Source organism: Puma concolor, chromosome B4, assembly GCF_028749965.1.
Source record: "Puma concolor isolate L17-30 chromosome B4, mPumCon1.1.hap2, whole genome shotgun sequence".
In the NCBI taxonomy this organism is placed as follows: Eukaryota; Metazoa; Chordata; class Mammalia; order Carnivora; family Felidae; genus Puma; species Puma concolor.
The window spans coordinates 83,631,502-83,653,987 of NC_141673.1; the positions used below are offsets into that span (position 1 = coordinate 83,631,502).

Sequence of the window (22,486 nt, forward strand, 5' to 3'; positions counted from 1 at the left end):
TCTCTGTCTCTCTGCCCTTCCCCTGCTCGTGCTCTCTCTCTCTCAAATATAAAATAAAACATAAAAGAATGAAATGTTATTTGCAACAAGATGGATGGACCTTGAGGGCATTATGCTAAGTGAAATAAGTTAGAGAAACAAATACTGTATGATTTCATTCATATGTGGAATTTAAAACAACAACAACAGGGGCGCCTGGGTGGCGCAGTCGGTTAAGCGTCCGACTTCAGCCAGGTCACGATCTCGCGGTCCGTGAGTTCGAGCCCCGCGTCAGGCTCTGGGCTGATGGCTCAGAGCCTGGAGCCTGTTTCCGATTCTGTGTCTCCCTCTCTCTCTGCCCCTCCCCCGTTCATGCTCTGTCTCTCTCTGTCCCAAAAATAAATAAACGTTGAAAAAAAAAATTAAAAAAAAAATAAATAAATAAAAAAATAAAACAACAACAACAACAACAACATCAAGAAAAAAAGCTCACAGATACTGAGAAATGATGGGTAGCTGACAGAGGCAGGAGGCAGGGTGTGGGGTGGGTGAAATGTGCTAAAGGGCTCAAAAAGTACACATTTTTGGTTATAAAATAAGTCATGGGGATGTAACGTACACCACAGTGACTACAGTTAATAATATTATATTGCATATTTGAAAGTGGCTTAGACAATAGATCTTAAAGGTTCCTTATCGTAAGAAAAAGAAATTTTTAACTGTGCTATGGGAATGATTTTAACTAAACTTACTGTGGTAATTGTTTCACGATACATACAAATACAGAATTATTATGCTGTATGCCTGAAACTAATACATTATGTATCAATTATGCCTCAATAAAATATTAATACATAAAAAAACTTCCCTCTTCCTTAGAAAATTGTTATTTTCTAGAATAAATAGCAATAATATGTAGATTAACTAAGGTAATATTACAATAAAAATCCTGGCCATGGATTTGGGAGATCTTAAAATCTTAGGTTAGGGAGAAACAAATTCTTAATCTAAAGGAACACCATACATGAAGGAAAGAAAAAGCACCAGTTAGACTTTAAAACCAGGGAGAGTCATTAGATAACCCAAAACCAAAATCTCTAACCAACCAACCAATCAAGCAAACAAACAAAAAACTCCATAAGCAACCCTTAATAACTTCCAGATTTTTAAGTTTAAAACAAATGAAAATGAATGAATGTCCCATGTGTTTCAAGGGAAAACAGGCCCTTCCTGACTCTAGTTAAACAAACTCTTTAGTTGAAGGTTCTGACTCTCCAATTTTGGAGAATATGACTGCTTGACAGGCAAAATACAGGATGAAAATAAAGATAATAGTAATTTGGTAACAAATTATAAACTCCAACTAGCCACCAGCACTTCAAAGTAACCATTAGTCAGAGTTAGTGGGGTCTGTGGTCACAGTGTTATAGAGAAGTACTGTCTTCTGTTTTTAAAGTATGAATAACTAGGACCTTATCAATAAAGAAAAAACAGAAACGTGTTATTGAGAACAAGGAGAGTTACTAAAGAAACACTATTGAGTTATTTCTCTTAATTTCATTTATTTTTCCAAAAAGCACACTCAAGTCAGCATTTCTCACAACACAATAACAGACTGTCCAGTCTCTTCAGTATTATATATTTTCTTCTCCTAACATCACTATAAAAATAAGCAAGGAAAATTTTCATTTCTTTGTAAATGGAGATAAGTAACTTAAAGTATAAGGTTACTTAACTTTAAAGATACACACAAAAGATAAAGAATTTTCCATGGCCTCACATATTAATTTGGATTAAAATATACCTCAGTCTCTTTGCTGGAAAAATATTTTGATATCAATTATTTTCTATTTTTCAGTTTTGTGCCACTATTTCAGAGGAGAAAAATGAAGAACACATTTTCTAGAAATGTGAACAGTAAAGAGCAGACAGGAATGACAATTTATTATAGCAGGTATTACTGGTCTTTGGCTTAAACAAGCCAACCCTGAATCCTGTCCTAAGATGCTCTTCAACAATACTGTAGGGAGGGGAGTCCCTCATATCAAGGAGTCAAAAGACACACTGGAATGCCTATTTGATCATATGTGAAATTAAAAAAAAAATACTATCTTGAGTTGAAGTAGTAGTAAGGTCTGAAAGAAAAAAGGACTATAAAAAGTATATAAGAAAGGTAAGTAAGTAAATAAAGCTGTAATCCTAACAGCTTTTTATTTCCATAACTGCAGCCATACACAGAGTTTCAAATTAATTTCCTGCTGACTGTATAAAAAATCTAATTTCATTATAACAAACTCTATGACCACCGTCAAAATTTGTTTATTTCAAATATCCATTCTAAAAATTTTTCAAATAAATAAATATTATAACTAAGTAAAATCAACTGCCTTAAAATTTTTCTGACATGGAGATGACTTTTATATGCTATTTAAAATGAAAGTTATCCTGAATTCAATTCAACTGTCCACACCAATGAAGGTTTCCATAGATAAATATTGCATATTTGTTCTTCCTATCAAACAAAGCAATAGTTCACCTTATTCATTATTTCCCAAAAGCAAATTGGCCCAATTTCAACACACCACTGAAATTTCAGAGAAAGCTAATAAAAGACACATTTAGAGTTAAAGATAGCATGTATATTTTACCTTGCCTATTAAAAGTCTGATTGTTTGACTACAGAAGCCAAGAATGTAACGATTGCTAGAAAGAATTATCAGCTCAGCATGAACACATACCATGTGCAATTAACCATGTCTGCCATGGGCACATGTATGCACATATGACATATTTCATCATCCTTCATATGTAAGTTGCTGGTTAAGAACACATTTTAGTGGTCAGGCAGCACTGAATTCAAATCCTGACCCTACCACTTATTAGCTATGTGACTTGAGACAAATTACTAGCTCCTTCGTTCTAAAGTGGAAATAATAGGGGCGCCTGGGTGGCTCAGTCGGTTGAGCCTCTGACTTCAGCTCAGATCACGATCTCGCGGTCCGTGAGTTCGAGCCCTGCGTCGGGCTCTGGGCTGATGGCTCAGAGCCTGGAGCCTGCTTCCGATTCTGTGTCTCCCTCTCTCTCTGCCCCTCCCTCGTTCATGCTCTGTCTTTCTCTGTCTCAAAAATAAATAAATGTTAAAGTGGAAATAATAATCCTTAAATTTGTCAGAGCTAAATAACAATGAACATGAAGACTTAAATACAACCTGGCATGCAGCAATTACTTAATAAAAATAGCTATTGGTATTACTATAGGAGTTAGGGTCTATAGGACTATAAATAAAAATAAAAATAGCTTAATAAAAATAGCTATTGGTATTACTATAGGAGTTAGGGTCTTTCAGGACTCATCAGCGACTGATCATTGAACAGGATCTTGAAATAGGCAGTTCTCTGCCCAAACCTGCTTGTCATAGTGAGCGAGCTTTCGCTCAGCAAGCCACTGGACACATGGCACCAGCCAGCTGTGGCTGCATCTGCAGCACTGGCAGCTCAGGCAGGGGACACGAACACAACCCCATGAAACAACAAAGGCCCACACTCTCCTATTCTTCAAACCAATGCTACAGGTCTGAGGTTTGTCCCGACAATACAGAAAAGCGCCATTTACTCAGAATGAGGTTTAGAAAAATAATGGTTACAAAAATAGAACCATTTTATTCTTCTTGAGACCACTCACCTACCTATCAAGTACAGGATAAGAACTGATAATTACACTCTTCTAAGAATTTCAGAAAAACTCTTAATCTAGGCCTACTCAACACCAGCCACATTGAAAGAAAAAAGACTTCTATCAACATGAAATCTACTTTAATGACAAAGTATACATATAACGAAAAAAATACCTTTAAAAATTTAAGGCTAGTTAGAAAATGCATAAGCAGGAAGAATACATAACCAGAAAGAATGAATAATATAACTAAAGAGAAACTGGGGCCTTTTATTTTATAAAAAGTTAAGTTCTCAACAACTAAATACAGTGTCAAATCTTACAGTATTTGAAATTCTAATTCTATGATTATGATTTCTAATGAACAGTCTCAGCTATTATTCCTATTACATGATTTTGCTGAGCCTGGGTGACTCTGATCAGAAAGCAATAAAATGGGAAGACACAGGATTTAAGGAGTCAGCAGACCTGGGTTCACTTGTATTTTAAGTGAACGCCCTTTTAAACTCACGCATTAAACTCATTTTTTTTTCAGCTGTAGAATACCTATAAGAATATTTTTCACATTAGTCTGCTGTGAGCATCACCCTAAATTCACCTATTTAAAAGTGTTTTATGAACACCAAAGTGCTGTCCCAGCAGGTGGCTATCAGCAGAGAAGCCACATTTTTCCGTGCGTTTATAAAACAGACTTGGATTACTGCAAACGAGAGAAGCTGGGAGGGAAGTCCTGTGGGCACACCACATGAAGAGAACTCTGCCCCCTCTATTGAGCAGAACTACCCAACCCCCTGACTATGAGCCTGGATCAACAAAGAACCCTGTGGATATCATGCTGCTGCCTACATGGAAATCTCACCATTTTTTTTTTTTTTTAATTTTGGGAGATATACCTTCCTGTATTTTGATTCTATAAATTTGGGTGGACAAAGCACAAAGATGGAACAAACTGTACCACTCTTAAAATTCACGTGGAAGGAAACATCATAGACACAGAATACTCAACAAAAAACAAATCTGGATACTAATCATAGTACTCACAAATTTTTTAAAAACTCAACGCACTTTTGTGATTAGCAAAAATGTAAACAATATATGAACACAGTGTCAAGAGTGTGTCAAGAATGATGTATTGACATGAGGCCAGATGGGAAGATGACTTCTATTCCTCCACCTTCAGAAACACAGAAAGCTGTTTACAGCCACTGAAAAAAGGCTTATCTAGTATTCAAGCAACCAACATTCAAGTATTCATTGCCAGCTACAGTGTTATTTGGGGAAGAAGTAGAGACTCGGTTTTCTCACTTTTTAAATATTAAATGTCTGACAGCTTTTGTTAAAATCATTTGTAATATTTATTAAGTACTTACCACACGCCAGGAACTATTCTAAGTGCTCTGAATGTATCAATTTATTTAGTTCTCATAATAATCTTAAAAGGTAGGCACTATTATTATCCCCACTTTTTGTAAGAGGAAATCATGGCACAGAGAAGTTACAAAACTTGCCCAAGATCACACACCTCATTAGGAGTAAGGCCAGGATCTGAATCCAGGCAGTATGCAACCAGAACTCAAACCATGAACTAATATACCCTACAATCTAATAAAATAAATAATTAAGCAGAATATATATTATACTTAATGGTTTCAAAAAAGCATTTACTAAAGGTCTACTATTTGCCAAACATATGACAACAAAAGCTTTAAAGACAATAGATTTAAACAAGTTGATGAGTTAGTCTCAATTTATCAGTTAATTAATTATGTCCTCACATTTACTTGACTCAGCTGTTTTTGGGACTGGACGTGAAGAGGAGGCAAGGGCCTAGAAGAGTAACCACTACTAACAAAAATGATATTGCTCACGAAAAAGAGGAAAGTCTTTCTGGGAAATATTTGACTAATTTTTTGGAAAATCCATTCTGGGGAAATTCTCAAAGGACCTCCTGATTATGTAACACTGAGTAAAGTCAAATGTCTACTATCTTCACTGAGGACTTCTTTCCATGGGCACATGACTATCAGCTCTCAGATATGGAAATAACACAAGCTAAACCAGCATCAGGCCTCATCCCAAAAGAAACTGCAATAAAAACTTCTGTCATCTGATAGTATTGCTCCCGGATTCATTCATATGTGGCTGCAACTTATAAAGGTTTAATTTTGTAGTGAAATACCTCAAGATTTAAAATAACAGTATCATTAATCAGTTATCTTTTATTTCATTCGTAATTAGTCATGGACTTCTTGCCATTCCAGTTTTCATGGTGACCACTTTAAAATGAAGAAAACTTTCTCACTTGTAATTTCAATTGGCTTTTCCCATTCCCACACTTCTTAGTGGAAGCTCCTAAGAGCTGTCTGTGTACATCTCTCCCCACCATTCCTTCAGTTGACTCTCATTTTGTACACAAGCACATCTGCACCATCTCTACACATTTGGTCCTAAATGCTCCTCATATGAGAATCTGTCAACTCATATAGTATGGTCAAGATGGTCCGTGATTCTCTATTGTATCTTTACCACTGTGGCTCCCTCAGAAGGGACAAACACAAGATCACATGACACAAAGCCTTGAGAATTCTCTGGGTTCTGCAGATGTTACTGTAAGTCTTTTTTTGGTTTCTGAGATACAAAGATGGATAATTCCTCAGATGACCTCAGAAGATCTTTCTCAGATCTGCACTGGGCAGAACAAGAAAGTCAATTCTTAGGACTAACAAGGTAAGTGATAACCTATCACCTTGGATTCCAAAGATGGAAGGACAAGATGGTACCAGGGCCCTTAAAACTCTTAAAAATGACAAATGTACTAAGCTAAAGTGGAACAGTTTCTATTTTTGTCTTCACAAACAGAATGGATTCTCCCTTCTATCCCCCAGTTCCTTTTCTCCAGCCTTTTTGGTATCTAAAAGTCCTTCAAGTTGTTGGCCTAAAGGTTCCAACCAATCATTCTCTACTCTGTCTCATCACTAATTTTTCTTTTGCAGAAAAGAAGCATTTCTTTTCTTCTTTACCAAGTATTCCTCATGTTTGTTAGTTGGCAAAGTCAACCAGATATTGAGGAGAGAGAGGAGTATCAGACTAACTAAAGCACATAAATCTCCATTTGGTAATATAAGAAGAGATAATTAGGGAAAGAGTTTTCCTATTATTCCTTAAATGAACCACAGTGCCCATTCTCAGGACCACAGGAATTAGGGGGCATGTAGCAAGCAAAGTGTGTAGGGTGCAAAATGTAAGGAGGCATCATTCTCAAGTGCCAACATTATACTTGCATGACTCTAAAAGTGAGTGCCTCCTCAGTCTGTGCCCTCATAGGTGACTCACTTTCCTTATTCTAAAATCCCTGTGCCATTTACCCACAAGTCAAAATGGTTAAGGTGGTCCCAGTGGACAAGAAGGAAAAACTTAAGCTGCACTCAGATGCTTTTTGAGAAGGAATTGGTTCTGCCTTCCCTTCTAATTTCCCACTAATTTCTAATTTAGTGTCTGGTTAAAGCCTAAACCTTTGTCTGGTGCCTGATCAACTTTACTAAACAAAAAAAATGAAGAAACACCAGAGAGTGAGAAGATGATCCCAGGGCCTCAAAATCTATTATATACTAATTGACTATTCCAGAGCTATGTCATACCAGATGCTTGGACAACTAGTGGTGCAGCCATAGGCATCCCATGGCTAAGCAGCATGTCAGCCCCCTTATATCAGCTCCAGCATCATCACTATCTTCTTCAATTTTTATTGTCAATCAGAGAATACGTAAGTAGCTATATTACCCATCTTAAAACAAAAACAAAAAAAAAATTTTTTGATCCCACTTCCCCTACCAGCTATCCTCCATTTCTTGATCCCTTTTCATATTCTCACCTTCCGTCTCCATTGAGCTCATTCCTGTCAGGCTCTTAACTCCCATCACTCCACCAAAACCATGGTCACCCATCATGTTTAGCTCATCGCTAAATCTAAGAGTCAATTCATCACTCTCTCGTCCTTATACACTTTCTTCATTTGGCTTCCAGAACAGCTGCACTCTTTTGCTTTTCCTCCAATCTCATTGGTGTTCCTTCTCAATCTCTTCTCTATGCTTTTGAGAATTCCAAATCTCAATCATGGATCTTTTCCATTTATATTCACTCCCTTGGTGATTTCACTCAATTTGATCATAACTTGAAATACCATATACTTGACAATTCCCATAAAATTTCGAGCTCACACTCCTCTCTGAACTTCAGTCTCACATTCAGATGCCTACTTAGTGTTGCTACTGAGTGGTAGACATCTCAAACTCAACATGTCTTTTTTTTTTTTTTTATAGTTAGACTAAATTTATTCAGTACCCTAGTAAAAGTTTTGATTATAAGTACAAAACAGATTTGTAGATTTATAATATATTAATACAAAGTGCATGACTATATACAGTACATCCTACAGGCAAAGAGGTGGAAGGGTAAGAAGAAGGCTGTGGTTGAGGTCTAGTAATAAATTAATAAATAAATAAATACAGAAGTAGAGATGATCCATATTATAGTATATTCTACCACCAATACTGTAGCCAAAATGTACAAAAAAAAATTTCGGAACAACAGGAGGAAGATGATAATGGCTGGGACTCTTGTAATTCACCTCAGAGGCTATGGGAGAGCCAACCCAACTCACGGTGTAATCTGTGCATATGGTGGCTTGTAGTTTTTGCCATAAGGAAGAAATACAAAATTTTAAGTTTAGATTAAGAACTATAAAACTATATGGTGCCCGTAAAAAAGTGGCTGACTCCTTACTGTTATTTATACTATCTAATTTTTAAAATCCAGTTTTAAAAATAAGCACTGAGTCATGTTATTATGAGGTAGGCAAATGATCCTCCCTAATTATGAAAAGTCTGAACCAGTGATGGTTATTCCTGAACGTTTAGAAAACAGGCAATGACAGTACTTTGGTTTGGGTTCAAGTAAAAAGCCTTCAAATGAAGATTTTGGAATTGAAGAGCTCCGTGTTCCGGATGCATCATCTATCATCTCAATGTTCACAAAGCCTGACTAAAAGAAGTCAAACCTAAACCAGCCCACTCAGCATTAACACACACCTCTTTTCTTTTAGAATTTTACTTTAATATAGAGTGGAAAAAAAACCCCCAAAACCCCAAACCCTAATAGGTTAAAACCAGTCAAACAACCACTCTACACAGACAAAACCTTCACAAAGGTCAACTGAAGTAATCCAGAGCTAAAACTGAATTGCGCAGATTTTCAATGAAGTCACCAGTCAAGTAACACAAACAAAAGTCATTTATTTACACACTAGGCAAGCTCTCTAAGAAATGTGCCCCAAGAAGCATTAACCTTTGTTTTTTTGTGTGTGCCATCCTGAAGACCTGTACATTTTTGAAGATAATTTAACATTTTTAATAGAATGTGATCTCTATCATGCGGTAATGCTTTGGTTCTCTTCATTTAGGGTTGCTCATCCTAAAACTTGTCATTTCCCCAGAGGAGCTTTGATTCTGCTTTAGAAGTTTCAATATAGATTAAAATCTTTATCAAAAATGAATATGGAGGGAGGTGACAGAGGATGCAACATATACACTCAAGTTACCTCTCTGTATGTTTAGAAATTACTCCTTCAAGGTATTTGTACCAGAGAGCTTAGTCTGTCCTGTTTAATATTCAGTAGTACAGGTTTGAATCATCAGAACCTTGGCAAGACCTTAAATTATTAACAACTACCTCTTGGGGCAAGTCCACGTTACTGAGTTATGACAAATTTATTATCATGAAGGAAAACAAGTATAGCCAGCCATCTTAAAAATGCCCCAACCACTGTTTCTCAATATAGAAAGACTAAAACTACATATGTTTATCATACAACAAATCCCATCTCTGTCCCCTGAAATTCCCCTAGATTCATTCATTAGAAGGAGATTAAAAAAAAAAAGACTTAAAGAGCACTTTACAGCAGCATTCAGCTTTCCTATGAAATACTCAGCATCTTAAATATTATGTACACTTTTTTTCTTTTAGTAAGCTAGACACTGGCTTCAGAGTTTGTGGAACTGGAGGAGAAATAACAACCCATTCAAAACTATTCTAGAAAGTGTCTTTTGGCAGAATAGCAGGTATCCAAGTTAAAAATAGGAGGGGGGCGCCTGGGTGGCTCAGTCGGTTGAGCGTCCGACTTCAGCTCAGGTCATGATCTCGCAGTCCGTGAGTTTGAGCCCCGCGTCAGGCTCTGGGCTGATGGCTCAGAGCCTGGAGCCTGCTTCCGATTCTGTGTCTCCCTCTCTCTCTGCCCCTTCCCAGTTCATGCTCTGTCTCTCTCTGTCTCAAAAATAAATAAATGTTAAAAAAAAAAAATTAAAAAAAAAAAAAATAGGAGGGTTTTGTTGCTTTGTTTTCTTTCCAAAATTTAAATCGTTTTTTTGTTCCCCTTCTACCTAAACCTCAGTCACCACTCCTGAGTGGAGATGGGCAGAGGCTCTGGCCCCTGCTCCTCCGGCTTCTCAGCAGCTGCTTTCTTATTGCTGCAGCAAGGCCTGAACAGATGTGTGTCAATGAGGACTTCTCCAAAACGGCCTTTATAGATAATCCCACAACATATTTTCTGTCTTTTCTAGTATGTGAGATCTAAAAAGGAAAACACTGGCATTCTATTAGAGCCAGGAGCCATCTCTGTATCTGAGCCATCATCTGACTGGTTACCATAACAAGGAGACTGAGCTGGGGAGGCACTTGAGGTGGTACCGTGAGCATCAGAATTGTGATGTTTAAATTCCTTCTGTAGTTTACTGATATGGTTGCTTTTTATCCTGTTTCCAGATAGAGTTTTCACTGTCTTTGGTTTCAATGCTGTCTTCAGACTAGGTCCTGCCCTTGCATCTACCACGATTCCAGTTTTTTGTTTTTTGTGGTTTTTTTTTTGATCCTGCTGGCAGTTTTTTCCATCTTTTCAAAAACAGGACACAGGCATTACAGATGTCTCCTGAACGAGTCTCATGCAACCCAAAACAGCTCTGGAAGTCCTTTCCATAGCATTTACTGTCAGTGAATTGAGAACTGGAGGACTTAGCTCTGCAAATACAGCAGCCCTCTATACTTTGGTACATCTTTGGCTTGTGAAAACCAAACATCTTTTCTTCTGGGCAATAGTCTTCCAAAATCAGCCATTCTACGCACAATAACGTTCCCGAGGTCTGGAGTGCATGCCAAGCCAGCGTACCCCTTCCAACCGCTCCCTCCTCCTCAACTGCCTTTCTAGCTCAAACTCAACATGTCTTAAAAGAACTCTTAATCTTACCACCCCCCACCCAATCTGTTGCACCCATATTCATCTCAGTTCAAAGCAATTAGAATGTATCCATCTGGTTGCTTAAGCCCAAATGCCTACTGTTATCCTTGTTTCTCTATCTCACAAGCCATCATCTAATCTGCCAGGAAACCCTATTGGCTATATCTTTGTCTATGCTACCATAATTGCTCACCTAACTGCAAAAGCCTCCTCATGAGTCTCCCTGCTTCTACACTTGTGCTTCCTCTACCCCCAAATAGGCTATTCTCAACAAAGAAGCCAGAAAGAAATAAAAGAAAAAGGATTTATAGCAGAGAGGTATGAACTTAACTATGTAAATGACAAGACTCAATGAAGTAGCTAGATGCTCACACCTTTACAGGCCTACCTTGTTTGATTGTGCTTTGCTTTACTGCACTTTGCAGATATTGTGTTTTTTACAGTATGAAGGCTTGTGGCAATCCTACAACAAGCAAGTCTTTTTTTCAACAGCGTTTGCTCACTTTGTGTTTTTCTCATATTTTGGTAATTCTCAGAATACTTGAAACTTTTTCATTATTACTTTGTTAAGGTGATCTGTGATAAGTGCATCATCATCATCACTAAAAACTCTGATGATGGTTAGTATTTTTTAACAAGGAAGTATTTTTAATTAAGGTATGTATGTTGTTTTTTTAGACATAATGCTATTACACACTATTAGACTGCAGTGTAAATACAACTTTTATATGTACTGGAAACCAGAAAATTTAGTTCACTCACTTAATTGTCATGTTTGCTTTACTGCAGTGGTCTGGAACTGAACGTACAATATCTCTGAGGTATGTCTATGTCATAAATGCAACAGTTGTAAACGTAGGTATGTAAAGTGCAGGTACGTTGATAGGAAACTCAAATACTACAAAGGGGACTGTTGTCTGTGACATGGTTATTAAACTGGAGAACAACTCTTTTTCAACTTCTGAATTAAATATGACTTTCCCTTAATTTCCATAACAGTTGTATTCCTAGAAAATTCATTATATATTAAGACAATGCAAAAATGCTTTGTGTATACATGTAAAAAGTTATGCTCAGTTGTGGTTTTTCAATAGGAAACTGAGGGGGCCATTTTAATATCAATATGTGGAACTGTCCTGTACACTACAGGATGCCTGGCATCTCTGTTACCCATTGACTAAATGCCAATAGTATTCTTCCAATCACTGTAATAATCAACAATGCTCTGACAAATTTTCTAAACACCCCAATAGTGAAATTACTCCTGCTTAGAAACACTATTCTAAAAATATAGTGTCCGATCCTACAGAATATCTTGACTCTGTAATTTCATCAAAAGAAGCATGAATGGGGTGCCTGGGGGGCTCAGTAGGCTAAGCATCCGACTCTTGATTTCTGCTCAGGTCATGATCTCACAGTTCATGGGACTGAGCCCCACGTTGTGCTCTGTGCTGACAGTGTGGAGCCTGCTTGGGATTCTCTCTCTTCCTCTTTCTCTGCTTCTCCCCAGCTCAAACTCATTCTTCTCAAAATAAACAAACTTAAAAAAAAATGAGCAACATATTGAAAAGCACAAAGTGCCATCTATCTTGAGTGTGGTAATTAAATTCATTCAGGAATATTCTGGTATATCCATTGATTCTCAGTCCAAACGGCCCCTTTGTCCTAACATGTTGATGAGCTTGGCTTTCTTGTGAGTTGGGGATGGGGTTATGACAGCCAACAATCATGCATAAATACATAATTTGAAACCTAAGGAATGCTGCTGCTATGTAAATCCACTTTGCGAGAGGGAAAACAGATGGGGGAGGTACCAATGTACAAAGAACATGGGCTGACCAGGAATCAAATGAGGTGTGTTGTAAGAGATGTATTCACCTATTTGACAGATCTTTATTTATTGGCTAGGCACTGAGACTACAAAGATGATGAGAAGAGTTTCTGCCCTAGAGGAGATGTCTAAAGGGAGCAAATCAGTTTCCAACTGGGTCTTGGTTTCTTCAAGCTCAAATCTGAATGTTCAGAGTGCTTTCCAAGAAAAAATAAAGATTTTATGTATATGCTATAGTGTAGCACAGGGAAAATACAAAATGAAGCAGGCAAGATGGTACTAGAGTTAAAATAGTCACTCATATGACATTATTTTATTTCTCACATGAGAGTGTAAATATTACTACATGAAATTACTATTTTGTTAATAGTAAATGTCGTTATATTTCTACTTCTTGATATAATAAAAAGATGGAGAGTATACATTCAAACAATTCTCAGGAGCAAAATGGAATAGAAATGGCAGTTAATATCAGCATGTTTTTTTCTGAAAGCATTATTTGCTGTACAAAAAAAATAGCACTTTTAATCATTTCATCCCTCACGCAATTCACATTTTGACAAGGCAAAATCTGCAAAGAATTTGCACACCAAAATTGTCTGGTGGCTACAGAGCAGCTCACAGAATAAAATGTTAACAAAATGAATGGAATGGCTAACTGGCTGGAACCAGTATATATAGATTTTAATGTTATCTATTTATATCTAATTTTTTTTAAGTGAGAAAATTTTAAAGTAGCAATATCCTTTTGAAGAATGAGGATATTGTAAATATTTAATTTCTTGAGATTATAGAAAAACCATCAAGAATAAAGAAAGTAATTTTTCTCCTTACAGAGACAGCTAAATTTTAGGTTGTTCTAAGTCATTAACACTTCTACTTCTTTTCCAACTAGAACTTTATCTACTTATAATATTGATTCTTTCAATTACAATAAAGCCCAGAGCCCTAGAAAAGGGCTATCATTTAGAATAAGAATTCCTTTTTTTTAAATTAGTCATCTCCTTGGCATCCACATTCATATTCACACCTAGCTGTACTTGTTAATTCCCAAACACATCATGCTCCTTATATGCCTTTCTAGGCTTTGCATATGCTATTTCCCAGGCCATTTTCAAAGGCTTTCTCCCCACTCCTTAAAGACCTACTTACCTTTAAACACTTAACTTAAATGGTAGCCACAAACAGCCTTCCTAAACCTTTGCACAAAGTACTTCCCATGTGCTCCCATAGCACCTTCTTCATTCCACAAAAGTGTAATTTATGACAGCACTAAAATCATTTACCACCTGTCTGTCCTCCACAGACTCTCTGTAAGCCTAAAGACCGGGAAATACCACCAAGTCTGAATATGGATTTGCTAATGAAGACAACAACTATGAAAAATAATGGTGAAAATGCTGTGATCATTTTGCAAAAGGCCCAAACCTTGAGGTCTATTACTTCTTCCAGTTTTGTGTTATTAAAATTTATTTGTAAATGATAAGAAAATCAAACTTGGTATGTATATTACCAATTATACTATTAATTTTTAAGGTTTCGGCTAGATTTTTTTTTCCCAAGGAAGAAATACATCTCTACAACTGATGTGCAAAAACAAGTGCCTTTGATTCTCACCATGTATTACATGCAAATAAATATTCATACCTGAAATATTTAAGAAAAAAATCCCCTTATTTAGATTATGTTCATCCAAAAAATAGGAAAGCACATAAGAAAAGAGCATACCACAGGAGAATTTATAGGGAAAGTGGGTGTGGTTCCTGAACACTACAATTCATGCTTTCAGTGTTAAAAAGTGATTAATTGAAGCAATATAGACCAACTCTCCACAGGAAACTGAGGAACCACATGTGCACTTGGTTATGACTACCACCTACAATGTCCAGTGGAATGAACTATAAAGATACATTAAGGTTAAGTACCTAATAACACAGCTATACACAAACTTACCCATCAGCAGAACTAAGGTAATTTGCAGAGACAGAGAAGGGAATTAACAGGTGTCCAATTTCCACATATATACAATGTTTTATCAGACTACAACTTCATTTAATCTTTCTAGTCACCCTGTGAGCTAGTTATTGTTAATCTCAGTTTAATGAGTAAGGAACTAAAGCTCAAAAAGATGAATGTGACCTCACTTGTCCTATATCCTCATTGTCTCACTCAATGACAATGACCTGTGTTCTCTGAGCATGCACCACAAATGAGGCATGCTGAGTGACCACTCATCCTGGTTTACAGTTTACATGGTTATCCCAGCATAATTAACAATAATGCCATGTTTCACTCTCCAAAGTGTCTGGTTTGAACAATTACATAGTTTCCATAAGTACAGAAGGGTGAACATCTGCTTATATAAAAATATATCTAGCCTAAGTCTGAAACAAGATCGAAGCATTTGGGGAAAACAGTACTCTTTCAATAAAATTGGTGATAATTATAATACACTGAATTTTGTACATGCTAAGACCTTTACATACACAGTTAACCCTTGAACAACACAAGTTTGAAATGTGTGGGTCCACTTTTATGTGTATTTTTTTTCCCAGTAAATACAGTATAGTAGTATATAAATGCATTTTCTCTTCCTTAGGATTTTCTTAACATTTTCTTTACTCTAGCTTACTTTATTGTACAAATATAGCAGATAACACATATAAAATACAAAATGTGTGTTGATTGTTTATGTTATCAAGGCTCCCAGTAGTTCTGGAGAAGTCAGAAGTTACATGTGGATTTTCAACTGCATGGGGGCTGGCACCCCTAAACACAGCACATTAAGGATCAACTGCATAATTTAATCTTACCTAACATCCGAGTAAGAAAACTGGATTTTAGAGACTAATCAGTCAAGGTCACACAATTAATAATGGGATAAGCTGAGTTGTACCCTGACAGATGAGTCCAGATGACACGTGGCAGTTTTTGTAGCTTTTTGAGGCATCTTAAGAAGGGATGAGGTTGAAGCCAGAGTCTAGGAAGACTATCAAGATTGCCCTTCCCACAATGTGAATCTCTTTCCTCTAAGTCCCAGATCTTTGGTAGGTTCTACTAAGTGGTGTGCATGTGTTGTGCTGTACTGTGTTCTCAGAGAATCCATTAAAAAAGGAAGGCTTAATCCTGGACAAAATGAAGACTATCCATAGAGTCAAGTCAAAGACAGATGAGGGGATTCTCACTGGAGACACGAAGCCTTGAGACCTATCAAGATCATGGGGACACTTTTATAAGCTTTGAAACTGGAGATTTAAGACAAGTTTCCCTAAATTTCTAAGGAGCCAAGTATACCCTGGCTAAAATGTGAGAGAAGGAAGAGGGAAAGAGAGAGAGCATGCAAGTTCAAGAGTTCAAGAATTGCTATAACATGGTATCGCTTAGCAATAAAAACTAAAAACTATGTTTTTCCCATCTGGTGTGAACCTGCTTAAGTTGGTGAGACTATATATTCCTGACAGCAGAAAATATGGACTCCATCCTATTCTACTTTATAACTTTCATGAGGTCTGCTTTATATAAAACGAATTGCCTTTGTAAAATTAGAAAGAGTGTTATGGAGGATGACTGGGTAGCAGTTGGTTAACGGATGGAGTCATGATCTCACAGTTCCAAGCCTCTGCCCCTCCCCTGCTCATGCTCCTGCGCGCTCTCTCTCTCTCTCTCTCTCAAAATAAATAAATAAACTTAAAAGAAAAAAAGTGTTATGGTATCATTATTTCTTGAGTATTATCTTAGTAATACCTTAAGAACAAAAAATGATTTTGTATTCTGGCCCTGTTTAATTTTTGTATTCTGTCTACCACATTCAGGCAGATATAAGCACCATTTCAATTTGTAGGGATAGAAACCAGATCACAGAGAATGATAGTCATAGGCGCAATCAGAAGTAGACTCAATCAGAATCTCGAGTATACCAGGTAATTCCATACTAACCTTATTTTTATAAACTCAGCCAAATGGAAGAATGCACACTAACCATATTTACTGAACTCCCACCAATTCAATGAACAGTGTGATAATCATATCTGCCTTTAAGATTATTCTGGTAATTAAAGAAGTCAACCTGTAAAGAATCTCGTGTAATACACACACACACACACACACACACACACACACTATTACTTATTGCTGTAAGTTTAAAAAGGCATAAATAAATGTTGTATGCACATTTTCTGCAAAGATACCCAAGAAACTGTTAACAATGGTTCCTTTAGATAGAAGAAACACAATGAGGAAGAAAGGAATCTTGTTTTTCATTTTATACCTTTCTATACATTTTAAACTTAACTGTATTACTTTTTTTTTAATGAGCAATTGTTTTAAATATATGAGAACTAATGCTTTGCTAAAAGCCTCTTTTCTAGAATTTCAGATACATTGAGTCTCTGCATCTTCAGAATAAAGTTTAATAGTTTCCCGCCCATGGCCATTCGCATTTCTTACAAAGTTTAATCCCCAGCATAAATTTTTGTTGCTACTATGAACAGATATATATATATATATATATATATATATATATATATATATATATATATATATATATAAATCATGATATTTACATTATTTATAATGGAATTTTACTGTATTAAATATCTTGGGCATTTTTTATTATCTACAAATAATTCTGTCCTTTTCAATAATTCTCTTTTTCTGTTCTTAATATACTGGCTAAATATTTCAGAGCTATTTTAGATAGTAATGATGACAGCAAGTAAGCTGCTAATTCTAATAGGAGATAAAATTGTGTGTTTCACCATTACTAGTATTTTGGCTATTGATAACTTGATCCTTAATTTGTTTATAACACATAACTTCAGATACTTCCTATAAAACACGTACAGTAAATATCTCTAAACAGTGAGATAATAGGTGATTATATTTTCCTTCACAATTTCCAGTAAATTATGTAGGTTTATTTAGGTTTTCTACATCTACCTTATATTTTTAAAACTCAATTTTGTTGATTTATGTTCTTTAAAAGATTGCCCATTTGATTCAGATTCTCATACATATGTGGAAAAGTTTCTACAAAAGTATTACCACTTTTATCTACAGATGACTACAGTTATATTCAATAGCTGCTAATTTTGTATATTATTTTTTACTATTAGACTAGCTACAAACTCTTCCCATTTATTTTCCAAGTTTCCTAAAATGAATGGACACATACACCTTTATCTCCTTATTTCTCCTAATGTTCCTTGCTTAAGGAGAATGTTTCTAACTCTAAATTATCGGTCGGTTAGTCATCAGTATCTTGCAGAAGGCAAGAGTGAAGCAAAACCTAAAAAAGTTTTCTCTTTAAAAACAACATTGTACTGTCCTTTGTGAAAGACAGCATATCTAACAATAATGCCTGGATACAAATTTCTCAAAGTAAACTTATTCTGCTAATAAAAATGATATCTCCTCCTTTTTATTTAAATACATTCATGCTTAAGAATACAAGATACCATAGGGGCGCCTGGGTGGCGCAGTCGGTTAAGCGTCCGACTTCAGCCAGGTCACGATCTCACGGTCTGGGAGTTCGAGCCCCGCATCAGGCTCTGGGCTGATGGCTCGGAGCCTGGAGCCCGTTTCCGATTCTGTGTCTCCCTCTCTCTCTACCCCTCCCTCGTTCATGCTCTGTCTCTCTCTGTCCCAAAAATAAACGTTGAAAAAAAAAATTTAAAAACAAAACAAAAAAAAAAGAATACAAGATACCATAAATATATTAAAAATCTGATATTAGGAAAATCCTAACATTCCCAGATCAGAGTTCCATGAAAACCATTTTTCAATACTCTTAATATTAAAATTTGCATGTTAACAAATGTGTGTGGCAATGTGTTCAAATCCTCATCAACTTCTCTTTTTCTTTTCATATTTCATTAAGTAACCATTATATTGAACCTATCTTCTCATCCGAAATGGTTAGTTTGAGATACATTACCAGAAAATGCCAAGTTTAAATATAAACAGCTAACTTTTCATTTCTACTCTACCAGGGAAGTTTCAAAGTGTTAAAAAATGCAAGCTGCTACTCATCTTCTAAAAACAGAAAGCGAATAATTAGATCACAATTGATGGCTCTTTTCTCAGAGGGGAAAAAAATGATGAATGCAACTGGAATGTTTATTGTCACTGAAATTCTTCAGGCCTGGATTCCAAGTATCGGTCTTGATGCAAGTTACTATGACAACTTAAATTACAGAAAATGTCCCCCCTTCTTCTACCAAGTTTTTTTTTTTTTTTTTTTTTTGCCAAAAGATCATTTCAAGTCTCCTAAACTCTGCGTGCATAAATTACCTGTAACAACAATAAATATCTCTTTAACAAGTTTTATTTAGAAATGCCCCCACCTAAACCGTTAAAACCAAGTATAAGCATATAAAAAATAAATTCCACTAAATCTACGTGGGACAGAAAACCTAACCTGAAAACATGAACACACACACACACACACACACACACACACACACACACACAGCTTAAAATGTAAAATGTTGAGAGTATTTTGAAACTATTCCCCACTACCAGAGGCACAAAATATTACCACCATAAGCTTCATTACAGAAACTATAGGAAATTATTTACAGGGCAGTTTTGAAAGAAGATTATAGAGCTAAGTCCTGTTTATCATTCTTTTCCCTCCATTAATGCTTTTTACAGGAAGGTACCAGAAAAGGGGGATGGGAGAAGAATGCAGTCTTATCTGGAACAGAAAGAGAAGCAAATAAATTATCTGTAATGTCTTATTCTGTTTTACATAATCTGTCTTTTTTACATAAAATATGAGTTTTAAAGTTTCTTCTTACACAGCCTCAAATTTAAAACCTAGGAAAGATGCCTTGTGATAAATAAAATGTGAATTATTCTCTATCATTCGCTAAAAGAATAATGGCTCATGAGAAACTACATCATTGTGGAGAAAATGTAATTTAGTAGAAATAGTCTGATTGCAAGACATTAAAAATTTAAAGTCACTCCATAAAAGAATATTTAAGGTAGTTTCACAGTGTAGCAATACTGAAAATTCAAAGCTGGTTTTGTTGCCAGAAAGTTAATATGACTAAAATTAGATGCTACATTCAGAAAGGCTTAGGGAACTCAGATACCCTCTTTCTATGAGTAAACTGGTTTACTTCAGCAGCCAGCAAAAGGCAAAAAAGTTTTATCTATTACTATAACACATCCAGAAACCCCTCATTTATTTAAAACAGATAAAACTTCATTTGAAAAAAGAAAACAAGGCAGTATGCTAAGGGAATCTTTTTGCACTTGAAGTCAAAAATCAAAGACTGTTAATTCCTAATATAGTAAGCATTTGAGAAGAAATAGCAAAAAATTAACTCTTTATCTGCAAAGTTGAATCAAGTCCTACATCTTCTACATGTATAACTACCAGCGTTCTAAAAGAAACAAAATAACTGAAGCATTCAAACCCAAGTGTACATAATATCTAAACATTAAATCTGAACCATAGTTCCTCTTCCTATAACTTATATATAAATCCTCCCAAACAAAACATAATTAATGTAAATAAAAGAAAGATTTACAGAATAGCTTCATCAGTGATGAAAGCTAAACCTAAAATTTAAGTGATAACATAATTATGGAGAGAACTGTAGTAAGTTAGACTACATAATACATTTTATTCCTTATACTTTTCTTCTTTAGATCACATGACAAATAGCAGGGCTAAACTAGAATTTTTCAGCTTCTGATATGGATATAACAAAACTGTCCAATGAGAATCTGACTATCTTTTACTTTCAGCACGTGTGGCCTGCTTGTCATGGATTTTGCTAATGCCACAAGCAATGCAAGAGTCTGTAGGAGAAAAACTGAACCAGTGAGGATAAGGACTTGTGGTTTTAGGAATTCATTTCCCTCCAAATATTCTAGCAATTACTACAACGCTCTAAGGTTATTTTTATTTCAGGGATGGATTAATTTATGTTAACACCTTTGAAGATACATCAGTAAAGCAAAAAAGCAAGCATGTAACTTTTGCAAAATAAGAGACTAAGGAATTTATGAAACAGCATGCTGGTTGGTGCCCTTAAAGAGTTAATTCACCTTGTAAAATGTGGACAATTTATTCACAAGTGATTCACATACTACAAACAAGGTCAAATTATTTTCCCTTCTGAGACCAATGAAGCACTTTAATGTTTCAAGAGGCGATACACATCAAGCACACAAAAAGCAAGTGAAAATTAATTTAGTTGTATATTCTCACTTTAAGAGACTTTGTGAACCCCCTTTAATGAAGACAATTACAGTACTTAAGAGATGGAAGCTCAAACTATAAGCTATTTCAAACTTATCAAGACCTTCTAATCTTCACTGTTAGAAATAGTTCTCTGCTGTAAAACAGGCCATCGATTAATGAATGGATAAAGAAGGTGTGGTGGGTATGTGTGTGTATATATAAAATGTGTGTACACACACACACACACAAACAGAATATTATTCAGCCACAGAAAAGAATGAAATCTTGCTATTTGTGACAACATGCACAGAGCCACAGAGTATTATGCTAATTGAAGTAAATCAGTCAGAGAAAGACAAATACCCTATGATTTTATTCATATGTGGAATTTAAACAAAACAAACAAGCAAAGGGAAAAAATATGAGAGAGAGAGAGGGAGAGAGAGAGAGAGGGAGAGAGAGAGAGATAGAGAGACAAAGTATGAAACAGACTATAGAGAACAAACTGATGGTCACCAGAGGGGAGGAGGATGGGGGGACAGGTGAAATAGGTGATGGGGATTAAAGAGTGCACGTGTCTTGAAGAGCACAGGGTGAAGTACGGAAGTGTTGAATTACTATATTGTGCCTCCCAAACTAATAGAACACTGTATGCTAACTAACTGAAATTAAAATAAAAACTGAAAATAAAAATGAATAAATAAATAAAAGAGGCTGCCAATTTAAAGCACGAGTAGAATAACGCTCAGAAAGCCTAAGTGGTGACACACCAACCTGCAAAAAATTTGCTTCAGACTCCACGTTTGAAATCTAAAGCATGGTTCATAATGCTAGTAGTGTCACCCCAAATTTGGACCTAGGATTTATGGTACACTGGCAAGGAAATACTAGTGCTAACTACCCTTTATACTTATCTAAATACAGGACTTATAAGTAATGATTCTTAGGAGTTCACCAGTGAACACAACCTCTGAAAGTCTCCCCCAATTTTGAAAAATTGTTTTTAAAATGTCACTTTAAGTGATATTTTTCTAGGATATATGAAAGGAGTACAAATTTTCAGACTCACCTTAGGGCGCTGGAGTCCCCAAGTGGGAGGAGTGTTGAGGTAGTCTTGAGGAAGAGTGGAGCACCAGACAGGTATTCTAGGAGGAACTACACAGGCACCTGAAAAGGTACACAGTGTTCTTACAGTCCTGGCTAATTTTTATCTTAAAAATGCTAAATCACCCCATTTTAACTTCTAATTATCCAAGAACAAAATACATAAGCCCTTAGCTTCAAACAGTTTTCCGAAGAACAATTTTTCCTCCCCTCTCCAACCTTCTCCCTTCCTCATTTGAACTGCGGTATTTGTGGGGTGGGTTTGTGTTCTGTTTGATCTCAATTAGCGTTTTTGTGCCATTGAAAAAGAAATCTCAGCTGTTTCTCAAAAAGGTCATTTGATGGGCCCATGGTGTTCTAGGAAAGACTTTGTGCCCTCTTTCTCCTGACCAAAGCTGACTGCAACACCACAATA

At 36.0% G+C, this 22,486-nt stretch overlaps 1 protein-coding gene and 1 pseudogene across 2 annotated transcripts in view; both read right to left on the minus strand.

The window, feature by feature from the left end:
* Positions 1-22,486, minus strand: part of RASSF8 (Ras association domain family member 8) — a 119,364-nt gene that overhangs the window by 59,325 nt on the left and 37,553 nt on the right. The window contains exon 1 of one of the 2 annotated variants that reach the window (XM_025930671.2): positions 22,037-22,134. The exons of the other annotated variant lie outside the window; for it this stretch is intronic. The gene's annotated coding sequence lies outside the window, so the exon portion shown is untranslated. Of the gene's footprint in view, positions 1-22,036; positions 22,135-22,486 lie in introns of those variants that run through there. 2 annotated transcript variants of the gene reach the window in all.
* On the minus strand, positions 10,025-17,283 carry LOC147579261 (SIN3-HDAC complex-associated factor pseudogene; annotated as a pseudogene).